At 41.4% G+C, this 24,385-nt stretch overlaps 1 protein-coding gene and 1 non-coding gene across 4 annotated transcripts in view; one reads left to right on the top strand and one right to left on the bottom strand.

The window, feature by feature from the left end:
• Positions 1–24,385, bottom strand: part of STIM1 (stromal interaction molecule 1) — a 199,518-nt gene that overhangs the window by 116,490 nt on the left and 58,643 nt on the right. The window lies entirely within an intron of this gene.
• LOC132371171 (small nucleolar RNA SNORA11) lies at positions 21,333–21,462 on the top strand. The gene has a single exon (XR_009504794.1). It is a non-coding gene; the product is annotated as a small nucleolar RNA SNORA11 (small nucleolar RNA).

The following is a 24,385-nucleotide window of genomic DNA, read 5'->3' as shown; positions in this document are numbered from 1 at the left end:
AAAACCTTCCCATGATAACATCTCTTTTATTCTTTTTAAAAAATATTTATTTATTTATTTTGGCTGCACCGGGTCTTAGGTGCGGCATGAGGATCTTTTTAGTTGCAGCATGCGGACTCTTAGTTGTGGCATGCACACGGGATCTAGTTCCCCGACCAGGGATCAAACCCGGGCCCCCTGAATTAGAAGCATGGAGTCTTACCCACTGGACCACCAGGGAAGTCCCCAACCTCTCTTCTAAATAAAGCCTAAACTTCCGTCTCTTTAGCTTTACTTCTCACTGCTTCTTCCATGTGCCTTCCACTCCCACCAGACTGACATATTCATGGGACCTGAACCTTCCCATCCCCCCTCTTCCCATCACCCTTCTTCCACTCTTCCCTTCCCCCAAATCCTAATCAACCTTTCAGGTTTAGCTCCTCTAGGAAGGCTCCTGGAAAAGGGGAGGAGGGAATTACCACTGGTTTTATGCCCACCATGCATCAGACACTATGCGGGTGCCTTAGACACATTACCCTCATTCGATCTTCACAACCCTGTAAGGCTGCTATCACTATGCCTGTTTCACAGAAAAGAAAAAAGTAGCTCAGAGGGTTAACTTGTCAATGGCCCACAATACTAAAGCACACACTCTTTCCACTATACCTTCTAAGCCCCTTATGACTTTTTCCCCATGTTTAAATAATTACAGGTATACTATTTGATTTTGCATTTTATTAAAAACTGTCTCATATTATTTTCCTATTTATATATGCGCCTTATCTCTCCAGCTGAACTCTGAGCCTCTCACCCCAAGCACTTCCCCTACTGCACCTAACACATAGCTAAGCACACAATGGCTACAGAATTTTACCAAACCAAAGCAACATGTCTGGCCTTAGCTAGAAGAGAGAACTCTTGTGCTCTGGGTAAAGCTGCTGAACACCTGTGCCTTAACCACACATAACTGTTAATTAATTTGTTCTAGAGCTAAGGAAAACGTTCTCTTAACCAAGAAAATCACATAGTGAAGTCTATGAGTCACTCCTGTCAGCAATAACATGAAGATCCCAGAAAACAAGTAACAAAAAAAGAATTACAGTGGGTGGAGTGTTTTTTCCCTTCCCACTTTGTAGGGAACACAATTGGGATGATGCTCTCTAACGGGTGCACACAGCTTCAGCTATGGAATGAGGGAATCCCAAAGGAAAGGGCAGCAAAACCCAACCAATCCTCAAGTTGCTCACAGAAAGCCCCCAGAGGGCTCAGAAGAATATAGTAGCAAACTACTGGCCAAGGAAGCAGAGAATGCGGGCTCCAGTTCTGGTTCATTCATTTATTCAACAACACTTATTGAAAGTACTGAGGATACCAGTCAATCTAGTGTGTAATCCAGACAAGTAAGTTACTTAACTTTTCTGGACCTCTAAAAAGAGCTTAATAAGCACTTTCTTGCCCATTTCACAAGCTGCTGAGAGGGTCAAATGAGAAAAGGACAGATCAACATCATGGACAAAGTATAAGCCTGTGGGATTTTTTAAATCATGGTAAAGCACACATAACATAAGTGGCTCTATTTTATATCTGTATTTCTCTGGCCTAAGGGCAGAGCAGCGGTGGGCAGAAATGCAGAAATGAGATCAGCGGTAACCTCAACTTCATCACAGTCACCCACTCTCCTGAGCCCTTGTTGGGCCTGTAAGATTTCCAGGAATCACTGCACAAAGTCAGTTCTAGAATTTTCAGGAATGGAAAGGCCTAGAAGACTCATAGAATCTCAGAGCTAGAAGGGCCTTTCGGATGAAACTCATCCTAACCCACATCCATGTCTCATCTTTCTTCCAGCTTATCACCAGATAACTGTGATGGCACTGCCTATCTTCTGAGAGCCTCAGATATCAAACAGCATTTTATAAGCCAGGTTATCTAGTTTCTATATTTATTGTCCTATTGCCATGTCTGAGTCTTTAGAAAATTCTTGTCTAAACATTCTGTGTAGGGAGATTGGTTCAAGATGGCGGAGTAGAAGGACATGCGCTCACTTCCTCTGTGAGAACACTAGAATCACAACCAACTGCTGAATGAACTATCATCGACAGGAAGGCACTGGAACTCACCAAAAAAGATACCCCACATCCAAAGACAAAGGAGAAGCTGCAATGAGATGGTAGGAGGGTCGCAATCACAATAAAATCAAATCCCATAACTTCTGGGTGGGTAACTCACAAACTGGAGAACACTTATACCACAGAAGTCCACCCACTGGAGGGAAGGTTCTGAGCCCCACGTCAGGCTTCCCAACCTGGGGGTCTGGCAACGGGAGGAGGAATTCCCAGAGAATCAGACTTTGAAGGCTAGCAGGACTTGACTGCAGGACTTCGACAGGACAGGGGGAAACAGAGACTCCACTCTTGGAGGGCACACACAAAGTAGTGTGTGCATCAGGACCCAGGGGAAGGAGCAGTGACCCCATAGGAGACTGAACCAGACCTACCTGCTAGTATTGGAGGGTCTCCTGCAGAGGTGGGGGGTGGCTGTGGCTCACCATGGGGACAAGGACACTGGCAGCAGAAGTTCTGGGAAGTACTCCTTGGCGTGAGTCCTCCCAGAGTCTGCCATTAGCCCCACCAAAGAGGCAGGTAGCCTCCAGTGCTGGGTCGCCTCAGGCCAAACAACCAACAGGGAGGGAACCCAGCCCCACCCATCAGCAGACAAGTGGATTAAAGTTTTATTGAGTTCTGCCCACCAGAGCAACACACAGCTCCACCCACCACCAGAGGCTTGCACAAGCCTCTTAGATATCCTCATCCACCAGAGGGCAGAAAGAAGAAGCAAGAAGAACTACAATCCTGCAGCCTGTGGAAGGAAAACCACTTTCACAGAAAGATAGACAACATGAAAAGGCAGAGGACTTTGTACCAGATGAAGGAGCAAGATAAAACCCCAGAAAAACAACTAAATGAAGTAGAGATAGGCAACCCTCCAGAAAAAGAATTCAGAATAATGATAGTGAAGTTGATCCAGGACCTCAGACAAAGAATGGAGGCAAAGATCGAGAAGACACAAGAAATGTTTAACAAAGACCTAGAAGAATGAAAGAACAAACACCTAGAAGAATGAAAGAACAATCAAACAGAGAGGAACAATACAATAACTGAAATGAAAAATACACTAGAAGGAATCAATAACAGAATAACTGAAGCAGAAGAATGGATAAGTGACCTGGAAGACAGAATGGTGGAATTCACTGCCATGGAACAGAATAAAGAAAAAAGAATGAAAAGAAATGAAGACAGCCTAAGAGACCTCTGGAACAACATTAAACACACAACATTCGCATTATAGCGGTCCCAGAAGGAGAAGAGAGAGAGAAAGGACCAGAGAAAATATTTGAAGAGATTACAGTTGAAAACTTCCCTAACACGGGAAAGGGAATAGCCACCCAAGTCCAGGAAGCACAGAGAGTCGCAGGCAGGAGAAACACAAGGAGAAACACACCAAGACACATAGTAATCAAATAGACAAAAATTAAAGACAAAGAAAAACTATTGAAAGCAACAAGGGAAAAATGACAAATAACATACAAGGGAACTCCCATCAGGTTAACAGCTGATTTCTCAGCAGAAACTCTACAAGCCAAAAGGGAGTGGCATGACATATTTAAAGTGATGAAAGGGAAGAACCTACAACCAAGATTACTCTACCCGGCAAGGATCTCATTCAGATTCGATGGAGAAATCAAAAGCTTTACAGACAAGCAAAAGCTAAGAGAATTCAGCATCACCAAACCAGCTCTACAACAAATGCTAAAGGAACTTCTCTAAGTGGGAAACACAAGAGAAGAAAAGGACCTACAAAAACAAACCCATAACAATTTAGAAAATGTTAATAGGAACATACATATCGATAATTACCTTAAACGTGAATCGATTAAATACTCCAACCAAAAGACACAGGCTCGCTGAATGGATACAAAAACAAGACCCACATATATGCTGTCTACAAGAGACCCGCTTCAGACCTAGGGACACATACAGACTGAAAGTGAGGGGATGGAAAAACATATTCCATCCAAATGGAAATAAAAAGAAAGCCAGAGTAGCAATTCTCATAATAGACAAAATAGACTTTAAAATAAAGACTACTACAAAAGACAAAGAAGGACACTATATAATGATCAAGGGATCAATCCAAGAAGAAGATATAACAATTATAAATATATATGCACCCAACATAGGAGCACCTCAATACATAAGGCAACTGTTAACAGCTATTAAAGAGGAATTCAACAGTAACACAATAATAGTGGGGGACTTTAACACCTCACTTACACCAATGGACAGATCATCCAGACAGAAAATTAAAAAGGAAACACAAGCTCTAAATGACACAATAGAACAGATAGATTTAATTGATATTAATAGGACATTCCATCCAAAAAGGGCAGATTACACTTTCTTCTCAAGTGCACACAGAACATTCTCCAGGATAGATCACATCTTGGGTCACAAATCAAGCCTCAGTAAATTTAAGAAACTTGAAATCGTGTCAAGCATCTTTTCTGACCACAACGCTATGGAAATCAATTCCAGGGTAAAAAACGTAAAAAAACACAAACACATGGAGGCTAAACAATACATTACTAAATAACCAAGAGATCACTGAAGAAATCAAAGAGGAAATCAAAAAATACCTAGAGACAAATGACAATGAAAACACGATGATCCAAAACCTATGGGATGCAGCAAAAGCAGTTCTAAGAGGGAAGTTTATAGCAATACAAGCCTACCTCAAGAAACAAGAAAAATCTCAAATAAACATTCTAACCTTACACCTAAAGGAACTAGAGGAAGAAGAACAAACAAAACCCAAAGTTAATAGAAGGAAAGAAATCATAAAAATCAGAGCAGAAATAAATGAAATAGAAACAAAGAAAACAATAGCAAAGATCAATAAAACTAAAAGCTGGTTCTTTGAGAAGATAAACAAAATTGATAAACCCTCAGCCAGATTCATCAAGAAAAAGAGGGAGAAGATTCAAATCAATAAATTTAGAAATGAAAAAGGAGAAGTTACAATGGACACCGCAGAAATACAAAGCATCATAAGAGACTACTACAAGCAACTCTATGCCAATAAAATGGACAACCTGGAAGAAATGGACAAATTCTTAGCAAGGCATAACCTTCCAAGATTGAACCAGGAAGAAATAGAAAATATGAACATACCAATCACAAGTAATGAAATTGAAACTGTGATTAAAAATCTTCCAACAAACAAAAGTCCAGGACCAGATGGCTTCACAGGTGAATTCTATCAAACATTTAGAGAAGACCTAACAGCCATCCTTCTCAAACTCTTCCAACAATTTGCAGAGGAAGGAACACTCCCAAACTCATTCTATGAGGCCACCATGACCTGGATACCAAAACCAGACAAAGATACTTCAAAAAAAGAAAATTACGGGGCTTCCCTGGTGGCACAGTGGTTGAGAATCTGCCTGCCAATGCAGGGGACACGGGTTCGAGCCCTGGTCTGGGAAGATCCCACGTGCCGTGGAGTAGCTCGGCCCGTGAGCCACAGTTACTGAGCCTGCGCGTCTGGAGCCTGTGCTCCGCAACAAGAGAGGCCGCGATAGTGAGAGGCCCACTCACCGCAATGAAGAGTGGCCCCCGCTCGCCACAACTAGAGAAAGCCCTCGCACAGAAATGAAGACCCAACACAGCCAAACATAAATAAATAAATAAATAAATAAATAAATAAATAAATAAATTTATTAAAAAGAAAATTACAGATCAATATCACTGATGAATATAGATGAAAAAATCCTCAACAAAATACCAGCAAACAGAACCCAACAACACATTAAAAGGATCATACACCATGATCAAGTGGCATTTATTTATCCCAGGGATGCAAGGATTCTTCAATATACGCAAATCAATCAATGTGATACACCATATTAACAAACTGAAGAAGAAAAACCATATGATCATTTCAATAGATGCAGAAAAAGCTTTTGACAAAATTCAACACCCATTTATGATAAAAACTCTCCAGAAAGTGGGCATAGAGGGAACCTACCTCAACATAATAAAGGCCATATACAACAGACCCACAGCAAACATCATTCTCAAAAGTGAAAAACTGAAACCATTTCCTCTAAGATCAGGAACAAGACAAGGTTGTCCACTCTCACCACTATTTTTCAACATAGTTTTGGAAGTCCTAGCCATGGCAGTCAGAGAAGAAAAAGAAATAAAAGGAATACAAATTGGAAAAGAAGAAGTAAAACTGTCACTGTTTGCAGATGACATGATACCATACATAGAGAATCCTAAAGATGCCACCAGAAAACTACTAGAGCTAATCAGTGAATTTGGTAAAGTTGTAGGATACACAATTAATGCACAGAAATCTCTTGCATTCCTATACACTAACAACGAAAGATCAGAAAGAGAAATTAAGGAAACAATCTCATTCACCATTGCAACAAAAAGAATAAAATACCTAGGAATAAGCCTACCTAAGGAGGTAAAAGACCTGTACTCGGAAAACTATAAGACACTGATGAAAGAAATCAAAGATGACACAAACAGATGGAGAAATATACCATGTTCTTGGATTGGAAGAATCAACATTGTGAAAATGACTATACTACCCACAGCAATCTACAGATTCAATGCAATCCCTATCAAACTACCAATGGCATTTTTTACAGAACTAGAACAAAAAATCTTAAAATCTGTATGGCGACACAAAAGACCCCAAATAGCCAAAGCAGTCTTGAGGGAGAAAAATGGAGCTGGAGGAATCAGACTCCCTGACATCAGACTATACTACCAAGCTACAGTAATCAAGACAATATGGTACTGGCACAAAAACAGAAATACAGATCAATGAAACAGGATAGAAAGCCCAGAGATAAACCCATGCACCTATGTTCAACTAATCTATGACAAAGGAGGCAAGGATATACAATGGAGAAAAGACAGTCTCTTCAATAAGCAGTGCTGGGAAAACTGGACAGCTACATGTAAAAGAATGAAATTAGAAACCTCCCTAACACCATACACACAAAAAAAAACTCAACATGGATTAGAGACCTAAATGTAAGACCGGACACTATAAAACTCTTAGAGGAAAACATAGGCAGAACACTCTTTGACATAAATCACAGCAAGATTTTTTTGATCCACCTCCAAGAGTAATGGAAATAAAAACAAAAATAAATAAATGGGACCTAATGAAACTTCAAAGCTTTTACAAAGCAAAGGAAACTACAAACAAGATGAAAAGACAACCCTCAGAATGGGAGAAAATATTTGCAAACGAATCAACGGACAAAGGATTAATCTCCAAAATATATAAACAGCTCATGCAGCTCAATATTAAGAAAACAAACAACCCAATCAGAAAATGGGCAGAAGACCTAAATAGACATTTCTGCAAAGAAGACATACAGATGGCCAAGAAGCACATGAAAAGCTGCTCAACATCACTAATTATTAGAGAAATGCAAATCAAAACTACAATGAGGTATCACCTCTCACCAGTTAGAATGGGCATCATCAGAAAATCTACAAACAGTAAATGCTGGAAAGGGTGTGGAGAAAAGGGAACCCTCTTGCACTGTTGGTGGGAATGTAAATTGATACAGCCACTATGGAGAACAGTATGGAGGTTCCTTAAAAAACTACAAATAGAACTACCATACAACCCAGCAATCCCACTACTGGGCATATACCCTGAGAAAACCATAATTCAAAAAGAGTCATGTACCAAAATGTTCATTGCAGCTCTATTTACAATAGCCAGGACATGGAAGCAACCTAAGTGTCCATCATCGGATGAATGGATAAAGAAGATGTGGCACATATATACAATGGAATATTACTCAGCCATAAAAATAAATGAAATGGAGGTATTTGTAGTGAGGTGGATGGAGTTAGAGTCTGTTATACAGAGTGAAGTAAGTCAGAAAGAGAAAAACAAATACAGTATGCTAACACATATATACGGAATCTAAGGAAAAAAAAAAAGGTCATGAAGAACCTAGTGGCAAGACGGGAATAAAGACACAGACCTACTAGAGAATGGACTTGAGGATATGGGGAGGGGGAGGGGTAAGATGTGACAGGGTGAGAGAGTGGCATGGACATATATACACTACCAAATGTAAAATAGATAGCTAGTGGGAAGCAGCCGCATAGCACAGGGAGATCAGCTCGGTGCTTTGTGACCACCTAGAGGGGTGGGATAGGGAGGGTGGGAGGGAGGGAGATGTAAGAGGGAAGAGACATGGGAACATATGTACATGTATAACTGATTCAGTTTGTTATAAAGCAGAAACTAACACACCATTGTAAAGCAATTATACTCCAATAAAGATGTTTAAAAAAAAAAAAAAAAGAACAATCACGTAACTTAAAAAAAAAAAAAAAAAAAAAAGACACATGCACCCCAATGTTCATTGCAGCACTATTTACAATAGCCAGGTCATGGAAGCAACCTAAATGCCCATCGACAGACGAATGGATAAAGAAGACATTGTACATATATACAATGGAATATTACTCAGCCATAAAACGGAACGAAATTGGGTCATTTGTAGAGATGTGGATGGACCTAGAGACTGTCATACAGAGAGAAGTAAGTCAGAAAGAGAAAAACAAATATCGTATATTAACGCATATATGTGGAACCTAGAAAAATGGTACAGATGAACCAGTTTGCAGGGCAGAAATAGAGACACAGATGTAGAGAACAAACGTATGGACACCAAGGGGGGAAAGTGGCAGGGGAGTGGGGGTTGGGGGGAGTGGTGTGATGAATTGGGAGATTGGGATTGACATGTATACACTGATGTGTATAAAATAGATAACTAATAGGAACCTGCTGTATACAAAATAAATAAAATTCAAAAAAAAAAGAAAAAGAAATAAAGGAAAATAGTCAAGCAAGACCAAACAACAACAACAACATTCTGTGTAGGACCCAGTTACATGACAGTGAAAAAAAAAGCTCCTGTACCCAACTTGGACCCAAACATAAAAGGAAAGCAGTACCTTCCAGAAGCTAGTATGGTGGTAGTACAGATATTTAGTAAGAATCAGTCCCTCAATGAAGGAAAGGGTTTCAAGATCCAGGTTCAGATGACATGGTCCAGTTGCCCCTTCTCACATCTTCTAATGCCAACCTTAGTCATTCTGGATGGTGGTCTTATTAAGAAATTCAGCATTTCCTCCCAGTGGCCCTAGGCAGCTAGTCTCTGTTTAACAGTTGTAAATTCAAAGCACTCCTATCTCTGCATGGCCCACTCCAATGACAGGGAATTACAGTAGTTTGGAAAATCTTCCTTGTTTATTAGCAGGGGACCAGATTAAACAACAATCCAAACTACTTTAGTTAGAGAAAAACTGCCATTTTAAAAGTTGTCAGCCCCGCTCTGTCTTAGAAACATCAAGTCATCTTGGTGCAGACTATTGTTCTTAAGGGGTTTTTTAACCCCCCTTTAATTATATAAATATAAAGCAAGCAGGCACACATTATCCCTGGGGAAAAGGATACAACATGATCTTCTGTGACTTGGCAAAGACTGTTCCCAATACTCCTTGATATGTAAAGCTGGGAAAAATGAATACAAATATACACAGGGTCCAAAGCTCTCCCAGGACCAAAGACTGAAACCTTGACCACCTTTCTTTTGAGGTTCTATACTATTAGAATTTCTCGGACTGACTGAGATTTTAAGTCAAGTTAAAGGTAGGAAGGGACAGTAAGAGCCTACAGTAAGCACTCACCCTGAGGAAAGAGAAAGTATGAATGGGTGTTCCAAGCTCAGTACCATAACCAAAATGATCATGGAAGAATGCTGGCTATGCAAACACTTCTAGACCCAGCCAACTAGAGATTGAAGAGGTTCCCTTCTCCAGTGGATGAGCATATATAGACATGACTTGGAGATGTCAAACACAGTAAAGCCTAGGCCAAGTGTGACATTCAAGGAGCACTATATCATCCTCCCTCAAAGAACCACTGTCAGTTGTGCAGAACCAAGGCCTCACAGCTACACTAAATAAGGAAACAACATACTGTGAGTAGTCCGTTTTTAAAAGCCACACTGTGTTATCATCAACAGAAGCTAAAATACGGGGCCCGCAACCAGACCAATAAGATTCTCTAGCCCTCTATTTGGAACTAAGCCTGACCCCTTAGAGTTCTTAATACTTCAGAAAGAGAAAGAGGGAGGAGGAAAAACCCCAAGAGAAACATACTAAATTTCCTGATAATTTTATAGTCATTCAAGAGATTAACCTTAATATTGGAAAGACATCTGACCTTATTTGTACTTCAAACAAATGACAAGCTAATGAGGCATTTCATATCCACTGCACTTTAATTTTTCCAAAATATGCTATACTGGCCCACCCATAGGGCTCTAATTATGCCTTCTGAAGCCACACAGAAAAACAAGTTGATTTTCTCTTCCAAAGAACAGCCTTTCAGGGATAGGAAGACAATGATTACATTTTCTCTTCAGGGCTTCCAAACCTGGCTCCTTCAACTCCTCTCCAAAGCACTAGATTTCAAGGCCCCTCTCCATCTTGCCTCCTTTACATATGCTCTGGCCTGTCCATGTTGCCCTTATAGCGCCTAGCCCAGAACTGGCTGCAGCCTACCACAGAGAGCAGTCTCAGAGCATATGAGACTACCGTGTCCTATCATCCCTATTTCTATATCTTGTTCTGTGAGCCTAGGAGCCAGTCCCTTTTTCAGACACTACATTATACCCTGTTAGCAGGCTCCGTAGTCCACCCCATTCTTCACAGGCCTGGAGAGGCAAAGGCTGGGCATAAGGCAAGTAGTTCTACCTACTTTGGTCCTGAGATTCTAGGGGTACTGATAGCTGTTTCATCCCTCTCCACTGCCTACCTCTGGGCCTCTTGCTCCTCAAGACCCCTTTAGTGTTAGACTTTTAAGCCTATGTCATCTTACCCTTTAATGCACTTGTCCACCAGGGCAAGACAGGCAATGGCTGGACCACAAAAGAAGAGATGGAAGGCAGAATAGCACAGTAGTTAAGAACATGGGCTCTGGAGTCAGACAGCCTGGGTTCAAATCCTGGTTCTATCACTTATTAGCCATGAGACCTTGGACAAATCACTTAATTCCTCTGTACCTCAGTGTTCTCCCTGTAGAATGAAGATAATAATAGTACCCACTGATGGAAATGTTCTATACCTTGATTGCAGGGGAGAGATTGCAGGGGAGAGGTTACAGAGGTGTATATATTTGTCAAAACTCAAACTGAACACTTAAAATGAGTGCATTTTACTACATGTAAATTACATCTCAATAAAATCGATTTGAAAGGTTAAAAAGAATTATAGTAACTACTCATGGAGGATTGTGAGGATTAAAAGAATTTTGAAATACCTAAAATAGTTCCAGAAATCATAGTAAGCACTGAAGCAATGTTATCTATTTGTAATGGAGTTAGCAATGATGCGCCCAATCTCTATGTCCTGTGATTGCTGCTGGAGAGCAAGGGAGGGGTCTGAAAACCCAAAGGGATCTTCAGTTAGCTGAGATGTGGTATTTTCCCAGAACTTTCACTACAGACCTGGCTTTCACCAGATAAAACACCAGTATCACAAACCACACCTCGTCCATGCTCCAGCCAAGGTTGCGTTTAACACTAGCAAAGCCAAACCACAAGAATCATCACCAAAATCAAAGATGTTCCAGTGAAACTGGGAGGGATCTGTTTTCTTTAGTCTTCCTCTGGCTTAGCCCATGAGATCTTCCTGGGCCAACTTAGGTTTCTATTCAGTCCTTCACCAAGTCTTCCCTGAACGTCTTCTCTGCCTAGCCTAGGCAGGAGGAGGGGGTGACAGAAGGAAAAGATATCAAGTTTCCTGGCTCCCTCACCCTCACCAAGTTCACAACCTACAGGAATTACAAATAGAAAGAGGAAACTGATATCAGAGGCAACAAGGCATAGTGAAGAGACCACTCTGCAGGGAGCTGGAAGACCGGTGTCTAGCCTCAGCTGACACCTGCTAGTCACATGACCATGAGCTAGTCCCATGGCACTGTGAACTTCAGCTTCCTCCCCTATAAAAATGAAGGGAGAAGAATAAACGATCTCACAGTCTGTGGCCCGACGATGGTAGAAAAACAAGTGTAATAGGACTTGTTTCAGGATCTCAGTCCTGTGAGAAACTCAGAGTGAGCCAAGTGAGCTAATTTAGAAGAACTGATTGTCTTAGACCCAGAATACAGTAAGGGGAGTGCCTCATGGCTATGGCTGCTGCAGCAACAGTGATGGCAGTCATAATGTGGAGGCAACCAGTTCAGCTGCTATTACAGGGAACAGGTTCATTTCCATTTTCTCACCTTGCACTGCCCCACAGGACCAAACCTGCAAATTAAGGATTCAGGATACCAAGCGTGGCTCATTTCTGGCATTTCCTCCCTATTCATTCCCTGGATCAGGCCCAGGGGCCTAGAAGAGCACTGTGAGGTGAAGGGCAAAGCAGGCAAAGATAACATCTGTAGAGCACGACACTGCTCTCTCTGGAAGTCAGCTACCGCCATGCATGTTTGAAGGACTATGGGACCTAGAAGATAACACAATACAGTGAATGATGCAAGAGAATCCTTTTTTAATTTATGGAGGTACACAAGATAGTTGTACAGCCATCTAGTTCAGGCATCAGTGTAGTTCAGTTCAAATTTCTTGATACTCTAGTCTCCTTCAGGTCCTGTGCCTGCTAAAGAAAGATGAAACCGACTCAGTCTCTTGCTCTTAAGGGGCTCAAGATGTGGACAGCGAAGCAGAGAGTTAAGTGAGTAAACATGGTACAACAAAGGCCTGTACAGAGTGCCTACCTCCATAGAAAGAAGGGATCAAAGGCAATGTCACTAAAAAGGTAACATCTAAACTGAGTCTTGAAAGGATGAGGAGGTATCCAGGGGGCAGAGATGGAAAGGACATCTTCCCTCTTCTCTAGGGATGGAAAGGACAGAGGGAACAGAATGTACAAAGACCTGAGATATGAAATAGCCTGTCATGCTTCAGGACCTGCAAGCAGTCTGGGGTAGCTGGAGCACAAGCTAGGTGAGTGCAGAGGCCTTCTGTTATTTAGATCCTACTTCTCAAATGGGACTGCAAAACTGTCAAGAGAAAGGAAGGGAAGAAAGAGTACTGAAAAGCAGGTGAGGCAGTGAATACACACCCCACCTCTCCTCTCGCCTTCCCCCAGACTCTGCCTGACACAGCCCTCTCCCACACCAAACACACCCCTGACAACTCCAGGAAGGAAAAACCCTCCCCACTCTAAGGTCAGTAGCTCCAGAATCCCCAGTTGAAGAGGCAGGTCCTCTACTAAAAGGGAGAAACGAGAACCACAGGTCCCTGGAAAAGGAACATTAAGTACTAATTTGCAAAGATCCAACCAACCCTAGCAGCCATGCAACTTAGAAAGGCTGAGGGAATCTCATCCCATCAGCCAAGCCCAGATCCAATGCCTTTTTCACCCAAAGCTCATCTCCAGTGAGCCATCCCCAGCTTCTATCCTACTGAGAACGCTGTGGGAGCTGCAGTAAGAAAGGCAGCCCGGCAAATCCAGAGCTGACTTACCCTTTAAAATGACTTTAGCTACAGTTATATTGTTGCCTCCTGCTAAACACAATAATTTTAGATGGAAAAAAAAATGACTCTAGAGTATCTCCCAAGCAGGACACATTCCTGAGCCTCAGCCATGCTGAGAATCCTTAGGTTACTGACACAGGGCGGCCAGGCAGGTAAGTCAAAATAGACAAGGCCAAGGAAGCCATGGAAACAAGATGACACACAAGACCTGAAGTCTGTGACCGCATTGGGAAACAGCTGGGAGTGGGAGAGAAGCATGAACTTCAATCAGACCCGAGCTCTAATCCCAAGGCACTACTCACTAGCTTCACCAAACCTTCAGTCTTCTCATCTGTAAATAAGCATAATAATAGTATTTACCTCAGAGCATTATTGAGATTATTAAATGAAATAAAGAATATAAACCACCAGCCTGAGGCACACAGTCAGTGTTTAAATAACTTCCTTTCCCTTTAACCAGAGCCACAAGGATGCACTGTTGCACAGTTAGGGAGGGGTGGCTCCATTCACAGCACAGCCTATGTGAACAGCGCACCCTGGAGTTAGGCAATTGCACAGTCCAAGGCAGCCAGCCACTGAGCCTTCTGTCTATTATAAGTGGTACCAGAACTCAGAAAAACAGAGCTAAAATACCACCATAGGTGTATTCAAGACAATGGATGGGTCTGAGACCACACAATCAATCCAACTAACAAATATGAGGCACCAGGGACACAGCTCTGACAACCATGGCAACTCCATCTTAGCCAGAAAGCCTCTTCTATGCTCCTGCTGAGGTAAAAGCCAATTTCTTGACCTCCATCAACCTCAAGTCTGTAGATGAACCCCATCAACCAAGGATCGGGCGAATGTGAAGCCAGGGATGAAAGCAAATGCTACAAGTTTCCAGCTGTGGTCCACATCCTCTCCGCTTGACAGGTGGGCCAAATACTCAAGGGCAGGCAGTGTCTCTGAAGGTGTTAAGTCTTGTCACATGGGAGCCAGGAGATTGAATCCAAGACCTAGGATGACTTTAGCACCCTGGTTACCAAGCAGTAAAGCCACTGCTCCTAACTGAGCATCTCCAGGGCAGGTAGGGACCACGTCTGATTGTTTTGTATGTCCCCAGACCCTAGCACAGTGCATGACATAACCCACCAGCTGTAAATGGTTGCTTAATAAATGAACCAACATGGAAGTGGCCTTATCCCTATCACCTGGACTTTAGGCCTCTGCATATACTCTATCTGCTGCCTAGAATTTACCTTTCTTGACCCCATTTACTTAGTTATTTTTTCTCAATTCTCAGGTCTCAACTTAAACGTCATCTATTAAGGTAGTGTTGAGGTCTTTCCTAACACCCTAAACAATATTAAGTTCCTCAGCCATAAGTACCCTCTCATCACATCCCTTATTTCCACCTCATAAGTCATCAGACTTCATTGTGATTATCTGTTTTATTTTTGCCTTCCTTGCTACACTGTAAGCTCTAGGAGAGCAGGAACCGTATCTGTCTTGTTCATTATACTGATTCCCAGGGCCTAGTACAGTACCTGGCACAGAGGGAGTGCCCAATATGTTAGAATAACTGAATACATGAGTGAAGGAATGAAGGAATGAGAGAGCTTCAGTCCAAAATGGCTCTGGAGTGACTGGGGATTCAAAACTGTCTGCTCAGCCCTAAGCTGTCAATGGTTACTTTTTTTTTTTTTAAATAAATTTATTTATTAATTTATTTTTATTTTTAGCTGTGTTGGGTCTTCATTTCTGTGCGAGGGCTTTCTCCAGTTGCAGCGAGCGGGGGCCACTCTTCATCGAGGTGCGCGGGCCTCTCACTACAGCGGCCTCTCTTGTTGCGGAGCACAGGCTCCAGACGCGCAGGCTCAGCAGTTGTGGCTCACGGGCTCTAGAGCGCAGGCTCGGCAGTTGTGGCTCACGGGCCCAGTTGCTCCGCGGCATGTGGGATCCTCCCAGACCAGGGCTCGAACCCATGTCCCCCGCATTGGCAGGCAGATTCTTAACCACTGCGCCACCAGGGAAGCCCCAATGGTTACTTTTTGATTCAAATCTTAATAGAGCCTACAAATGCCCATACATGGAAGATGACAGCAGATTTGATAAACAATAGAACAAAGAACAGTCTGTGTGACAGAAAGTAAGAAGAGACAGAATAGGAGTTATGAAGCAGAAACCCCACCTCTGAGTGCCTTGAATGCCATGCTAAGGAATATGGTTTATTAGCCTGCAGGACAGCCACTATCTGACCTGAGTTCACTAAGGGCACACAGGCCTATGAAAGGTACCATCCTGCTATAGCCATCCACTGAGTTCCCTTGGATTGCCCACAGACTGATAGGCCTTCTTCCCCTCCCTTCAGGTTCACCCCCATTTCTCTGAGCTATGTGTAATCATTCAATAACACAGGTGCCCCCAATGATAATTTGTCCAAATTACCCTAGCCCAATTTTACTAAAGAAAGTTGTAAACAGGGAAGCTGTCATTTAGGAAAAACAAGATCAGAGGGCCTGGATTCAAGTGTTGTTTAGCCGTGTAACAGTAGGTTACTTAGTCAATCTTTCTGAGTTTTAATAATCTCTATAAAATAAGAATAATACCTATCTCACAAGGTTGTAGAGAAGGTTGAGATAACACATTCAAAGGGCCTAGTTCAGTGTCTTTCAGATAGTGAGGGTCCAACATAGATTTATTAAAAAAAAAAAAATCCCACCTAGGGCACAGGGCTATTATTTCCTCCTAAATGCTAAGCACTTTCATTTGACCTGATACAGCACAGAGACCCACAAGGCCGGAGGTTACTCATACAGACTTGGGCCTGTCTTACCTCCTAAAAGGGGATGGGCAGACTGCCCTGTTTCCATCCTCTGTCTAGCTATCTGAGCACTGAGGAAATTACCAGCAGGCAGGCTGCTGGGAGTGGGGAAGTGGGGGAAGAGCTGAGACTCTCCCAGAACTTCAGATCTATTAATAGCCTGGTCACGTGTCTACAGAGGCACAGGATTGTTGTCTGTAAACTTGGTAACCCATGGCCCAAGACAGGCAATTTAGGACTGGGCTGTGTTCCAGACCAAAGACTGCAGACTGGGATCCACTCTAAACAATGAAGCATGGTAGCAAACTAGAGCAACCAGAAGTAAGGTGTTGACTCTTCATAAGATGCAAGGAAGGAAACTACAGAATAAATCCCTCACCCTCCCCAGTCCTGCTAGCTTTATGTTGCAGGAGGCCTCAGATGGGGCTCAGTGTTTATAGGATTTCAGTTTGCCCTTGGAAATATATTTAGATACTCACTCTAGCCCTGACCAACTGCATCACCGTGGACAAGTCACTACCCTCTAGGCTTGTTTCTTTATCTGAAACTCAAGAAGGGAAGGCCAGATGATCCTACCTCTCGATGAGCTTGTTCACGAATCTTCATCTCAAAGTCCCAGCCCTGATTTATGAGAACACGAAGTCTAAAACACTGTGTTCTAGAGCTGGAGAGAGAGGGATCTCCGGTATACTGCCCTCTGCCCCCACCCTCAGCCACTCCACCAGGAAGAGAGGCAAGGAACATAAGGAACTGGGAACAAGCCACCTCGACCTCTCAAATCCCAGCACCTCCAGCCTCAGAAGGCCATCATCCTATGGCACCCAGGAAGGGGCTCAGTAAATATAAGCAAATGACCAGAATATGGGTGTAAATTGCCAGTTCCCATATAGTTTCTTAAAGGGAAGACCTGGAACAGAGGAAAAAGAAAAGAGGAGATAAGGGGCCTGTATTTTCTGTCTTTCCCAATCTCAGCATCACCATCAGGGGAAAAGCAGGACATCTGTAGGAAACTTAACTACATAAAGTCATAAAGTTATTAGATTTCAATACAGTTCTCTGTGTGTGTGCATGTGCATGCACATGCGTGTGCACACGTGTATGGAACTGTCTGTGGGTGTATGGTCTTTTCTTTATTCCACCAACAAGCCTCATGAGGAAGACTGAAGAAGTGATGGCTTCCAGAATGCCAAGAAAGCTCTGACACCAGGAAGGGATTTAAGTCCTTGTCAGCACTCTGGGGCTCTGTGAAGTGCCCCTCTACACACACACACACACACACACACACACACACACACACACACAAAATCACAGACAATCATACACCCCAGGGCTAAACTAAAACGCCCACAGAGCACAGATAAGCCAAATGAGTTTAAAAGACAAAACAGTTCCTAAACCAACAAAATGTAACTGTTATATAGGATTACATATGTATTAACACTCCTAAAGAAAAAAATCTGTACTTCATCCGGAAGTTTTGGACAGCCCCAGAAGCTGAGAAAAAGCAATCACAGATACACATATTGGCAGACAAACAATTGGGTTCATTGGCAGAATGAACCCATCACTCATTCATTCTACAGAGGTTTACTGAGCACCTACTATATACCAGGCACAATTCTAGGCCCTGGGAATACAGTGACCCTAACATTCTCAAAAGAGAGGGAGCCAATGAACTTCAAACATTCCAGCTGAATTCCCACGACCTTTCCATCCCTACTGTGAGACGAATGCATCAGGCTACTGTAGCGTCAGTATCAGCCAGAGTCCTTAGTCGCAAGAACAACTTAGTTTGTAAGTTCAGCAACTAAAACTGATTCTAGATGGTCTAAGCAGAAAAAAAAAAAAAAAAACCACCTTATTTTAAGAGCAGCTCAGACTCACCTGGAGAAGTGGAAAACCCAGGGATGGATGTCAAGAACAACACCTAAAATCTGGCAGTAGAACTAGTCTGGTCAGGACATCTCTGCTTCCACAGCCAACCTCCACTATCCCCAGCCACTGTGATCCAGCCACTGCAATACGACTACCACTGCTGCTCTGGACACTCAATGTTGCCACATGCACCACTACCACTGCAGCCCCTGCTTGCCTGCATCACCAGCTCTTCAGAGTCAAAGTCCGTGAAAGCGGATCAGACCAAAAGAACCTACGGCAAGCTGCAACAGAGGCTGAAAGTAGATGTCTGGCATTTTAAGTGGAGAAATTCTTAAATACAGGAAAAGGTAATAAATATTCATTTTAGCTACTTTGGTATTATACACAAAACACTGGATTCATCTAACTAATGGCCCTAATTCAAATTTCATGTTCACCATAACCTTTCTGATTAGGATTTGGTGTTCCACATTGCCACCCAAAGGCAAAAAAGCACTGGTCATACCAACACAGTATTCTTGAGGTTTTTATATATCAGCTTCATGAACTTGGTTAAGAGATTCTGCTTGAAGAGATAAATATTCTCAGTGTACCGACAAAATCTGAACCTTCAAAAAGTGAAATGCTAACAAACATTCACTGAGCACTTCATATGTGCCAGATACTATCCTAAACACTGTATATGGATTAACTAATTTTTCGTAACAACCTTATAAATTGGATACCATTCTCCCCATTTAACATAAAAGGAAACTGTGACACAGAGAGTTTAAAGTAAACTTGCCTAAGAATACACAACTAATAAAACGAGAAGTCCAGAATTTGAACCCAGGTAGTGTGACTCCATATTTTTGTCAACTCCCCAAAGTAAGTCCCCACCTAATGAAGCTTATTAGGTAGTGTCTTGCTCATTGCCGTGTTTCTGGTGGCTTACAGGATGGCAGGAAGACACAGTCCTGTAACCTCCATTCTAAGGTTCTATTCTTGATTTAATTAGCTGCAGATACAAAATCTTATTGGAAGAGAGATGGCTATCCACAGAGGACAAGAACAGATGAAGCACCTAAGTGAGGCTTTGTTTGGCCTCCAGATTCTCTAACCATAGTTGCTGATAGTACTATTCACACAAGAGAGTCTTTGCCGGACTTCGAGCTCAATTCTTATTATGCTACAACCTTTTATTTATATTCAGGGATTATGCTTACATTCAGAAAGAATTTACACAAACAGTATATATTATCTCCTAACTTGAATGCACAAGACTTTCCAATGAAAGTACAGAAACATTAAAACTCTTATTTTATCCTGTTTTTAATCTTAAAATATAAGAATTACACTTAACCAGTATTAAATGTACAGACTAACAATGATGCCCTCTCTGAATCTGTCAGATGTTTCCATATCATTTATTACATATAAGGTGTCCTGAGAATAGAATGGAAGTTCCACAGTGTTCAAGGGAGAACAACAGTGTCTGTCTGCAGTTACTCATGTGCTTTCAGGATACCATGACATACTGTACTGCAATTAATACATGTCTGACTAAATAAACTTACAAATTATGGTTTCTATTTTTTTCCCAACTAAACCAACCCCCACCACATAGATAAATGATTTTAAAGGATTCTTGCAAATAAGTAAACAAAAATAAAAAACAATCCCCATTGGTTGAAGATAATATTAAAATTACACACAAAAATAAATAACAAGAAAATGACAGAGCTGACCTTTCTATTCCTAATTCTATTCCTAAACTCTCTATCAGCTACATTACAGGGTAAAAACAATCTAACTGGTTCAAATAATAAGTTGGCTAAAAAGTTTGAAAACTATCAAAAAAACTTCTGGAAAGATGGATTTACATTTCTCATTAACAGTGAACTTCATCCTTAGTGTATACTGTGTCTTGATACGTTACACTAAATCAGGGGTCAGCAAACATTTTCTATAAAGGGCCAGACAGCAAATATTTCAGGCTCACAGGCCAAACATCCTCTATTCTATTGTAACTAAATAACTCTGCCATTAGTGCAAAGGTAGCCACAGATAATATACAAAAAAAAATATATGGATTTATTTGTAGAAGTAAGTGTAGTTTGCCAATCCTTGTATTTAATAATGATGAAATAAAGCTATCATGATTAAAAATACATCTAAAAATTAAATCTAAAGATAAAACTCTACAAATTTTCTGTGATGTTTAAAGTCTGAAGATATTCAATCTAGTTAAGAAGTCTCTTTATAGGTTTCCTGCTTAATAGTGAAAAATAAAAGGCACATATCAATGGTGAAACACTATTTCCTTCTTGCTGCAGTGAAAAATGGGATTAAACAGGACATGAAAAGCAATATTTTGTAAATTGCATTCATTTGCCAGCAAACGTGATTTGAACAATATATACAAAATATTTCTTCAGATTAAAAAGAATAGGGCTTCTCTGGTGGCACAGTGGTTAAGAATCCGCCTGCCAGTGCAGGCGACACAGGTTCGAGTCCTGGTCCGGGAAGATCCCACATGCCGCGGAGCAACTAAGCCCGTGCGCCACAACTACTAAGCCTGCGCACTACAGCCCGTGAGCCACAACTACTGAAGCCCGCGTGCCACAACTACAGAAGCCCGCACGCCTAGAGCCCGTGCTCTGCAACGAGAGAAGCCACCGCAATGAGAAGCCCACGCACCGCAACGAAGAGTAGCCCCTGCTCACCGCAACTAGAGAAAGCCCGCGTGCAGCAACGAAGACGCAATGCAGCCAAAAATTAATTAATTAATTAATTTTAAAATAATAATAATAAACTATAAAAAACGTAGATTTAAAACAAAAAATAAATAAATAAAAATTACAAACTATGGAGCTCGGGAGATTGCTAGACTGTAGAATGTAAGTTTCCCTTCATGTTCCAGTTAAATGTATTTGCTACATTCTGTTAAACACTGAAATACAAAATGAACTGCTTTTTAAGGGCCACTAAAGGAAAAATGTACAAAAAAAGAAATATCCCCTATATGGGGTGTGCTCAGAGCAGGGGGCCTGAAGAAATGGTTCCTCTGTTTACAACACACCCAGCAGGAATCTGGGTACATTGTGACAAGGAACACAAAACTTGTGGCCTTCCTATGACCAAATACCTGACACATGTCCCCCTGCACCTCCACGTGGCTGCTGGGTCAGAGCTCAATACTGGTAGAAAAGCTACAGTATTTATGTGGGGAGTTTGCCACCTAGAGCCTGTCCAGTCCACACGTGGGTGGGCCATGAGTGGTCCTATAGACATAAAGGCTTTGAACCTCTCTTTTCAAGGAAAAAAAAGAAAAAGAAAAATGGATTCCAATTCTGGAAAAGGCAAAACTATGGAGACAATAAAAAGATCAATGGTTGCCACGTGTGTGGGGGGAGAGAGGCGATGAATACACAGAGTACAGAAGTTTTTATGAGCAGTGGAAATACTTTGAATGACATTATAACGATGGATATATGTCATCATACTTTTGTGCAAACCCACAGAATGTGCAACACTCTTTACTTCATTAAAGTGAACCCTAAGGGTGAAATGAGAAGCCCACGCACCACAACGAAGAGTAGCCCCCACTCGCTGCAACTAGAGAAAGCCCGTGCGCAGCAACGAAGACCTAATGCAGCCAAAAATAAAAAAATTTATCCAAAAAAACCCTATTGTAATAATAATTAAGACAGTGTGGTATCAATGCAAGGATACAAAAATAGCCAATAGAATAGAATGGAGTCCAGAAACACAGCCACATATAACAGTCACCTGACATAACAAAGGTGACACTACAGTACAGAAGGGAAAGAATGACCTTTTCAATAAATAGTATTAGATCAAATGGATATCCATATGGGGGGGAAATATACCTTGACTCACTACCTCACACCATCAAAAAAAAATTAATTTCAAATGGACAGCAGATCTAACATGAAAGGTAAAACAATAAAGCTTTTAAATGAGAAAATAGGAGAACATATTCATGATCTTGGAGTAGGCAAAGTTTTCTTGAACAGGACACCAAAAGGCCTAAACATGAAGGAAAAAGTTGATAAACTGAGAAAAGATATTCACAATACATATAAGACAAAGGACTTGGATCCAGAATACATGAACTCCTACAAACCAACTAGAAAATGGCAAGCAACCCAAAGAAAAGTTGGCAAAAAACTTGAACACTTTACAAAATAATAAATCCAGACTATGTGTGTGTGTGTATATGTATGTGTGTATGTATGTATGTATGTATATACAGACAGTATTTGTATATATCTATATACATGTATATAGATATATATGAATGAAAAGATGCTCTACTTCATAGTCATTGGGGAATCACAAATTAAAACCACAGCGTGAGAACACTATACACCAACCAGAATGGCTAAAATGACAAAAATAGGGAAATATTAGATGTTGAAAAGGATGTCAAAAAACTAGTACACACACACAGCTTGTGGGACTGTGTATTAGTATCGCTTGTTGTATAATAACTACCCTAAAACTAAGTTGCTTAAAACAATAAACATTTATTATCACACGCAGTTTCTGAGGGTCAGGGACAAAGAGTGGCTTAACTGGGGGGTTCTGGCTCAGATCTCGCATAAGGTTCATAATGGGCTAGGGCCACTGGAGACCTGACTGGGGCTGGAGGATCTGCTTCCAAGATGGCTCACTCACACTCCTAGCAAGTCAGTGCTGGGTGGGTCAGGAAGCCTCAGTTCTTCTCTATGTGGGCTGTTCCATAGCCTGCTTGAGTGTCCTCACAGTATGTAGGCGGGCTTCCAACAGAGTGAGTGATCCAAGAGACAGTGAGACAGACAAACAGTAGTACCTTTTATGACCTAGTTGCTGAAGTCATATACCATCACTTTCATTTTATTCTATTTGTTAGAATTGAGTTACTAGGGTCTAGCTGAGTCAAAGTGAGGGGAATTAGGTTCCACCTCTTGATGGGAGGGGTATCAAATAATTTGTGGACATATTTAAAAACAAATACACTTACTTTGGCAAAGAATGTGGCAGTACCCACTGTGGAGCACATGTATCTTACCAAGGCCTCCATGTGCTAACCTCCTCTTGTTCATGCTGTCTGATTAGCATGATGTCATCAACGTAACAGATCAAAGTGATGTTCTATGAGATGGCCAGATGGTCCAAGTCTCTTCTGACTATATTATGACAAAGAGTAGAAGAGTGGAAGTGTTTATATAGCCCTCGGCAAAACTATGGAGGTGTAATGATACCTGTTCCACAAGAATGCAAACTGTTTTTGGCCTTTTTTTCTGATTGAGACAGAAAAAACACATTCACCAAACCAATGCCCACATACCATATTAATTTGCTCTAGCAGAGATACCATATCCATCACAGTATCCATAATTGGGGCTACTAAATTAAACTTGCTGAGGTCTACGTTCTCCAGAATCCATCCAGTTTTGCAGAAGAGGGCAGACTAGTGAATTAAATGTAGACATAATAGGGACCACCACCTCTGCATTCTTAAGATACTTAAGGATAGCACTATTTCCACCATCCCTCACAGAATATGATATTAGTTTTGATTCACTATCTTGGCCAGAGGAAAATGCAACAGTTTCAAAAGCTTCCACTTGGCCTTCTCCACTATGATAGCTCTTATGTGACAGGTCAAGGATCTGATGTGGGTGCTACTCCAACTGTTGAGTATGTGCATCCCAATTATACATTTGAGGATAGGTCTGTGGGATAATTCTAAAAAGTATCATAAGAAAGTAATTAGATAAATACATGTTAACATTACACTAAGTTAAAGAAGCCAGACATGATTCCATTTATATGAAATGTCTAAAATAGGCAAATCCACACAGATGGAAAGTAGATTAGTGGTCGCCAGAGACTAGAGAATAGGGAGCGACTGCTTAATGGGTAACAAGGTTCCTTTTGGGGGTGATGAAAATTCTGCAATTAGATAGTGGAGATGTTGCACAAAATTGTTAGAAACCACTGAATTGTATATTTTTAAATGGCAAATTTTATGTTACGTGAATTTTATCACATTAAAAAAACAAAAATAG

Source organism: Balaenoptera ricei, chromosome 8 (assembly GCF_028023285.1).
Source record: "Balaenoptera ricei isolate mBalRic1 chromosome 8, mBalRic1.hap2, whole genome shotgun sequence".
Lineage (NCBI taxonomy): Eukaryota > Metazoa > Chordata > Mammalia > Artiodactyla > Balaenopteridae > Balaenoptera > Balaenoptera ricei.
The sequence above is the reverse complement of the archived record's forward strand: the minus strand, read 5'-3'. Positions and strand labels throughout refer to the sequence as shown.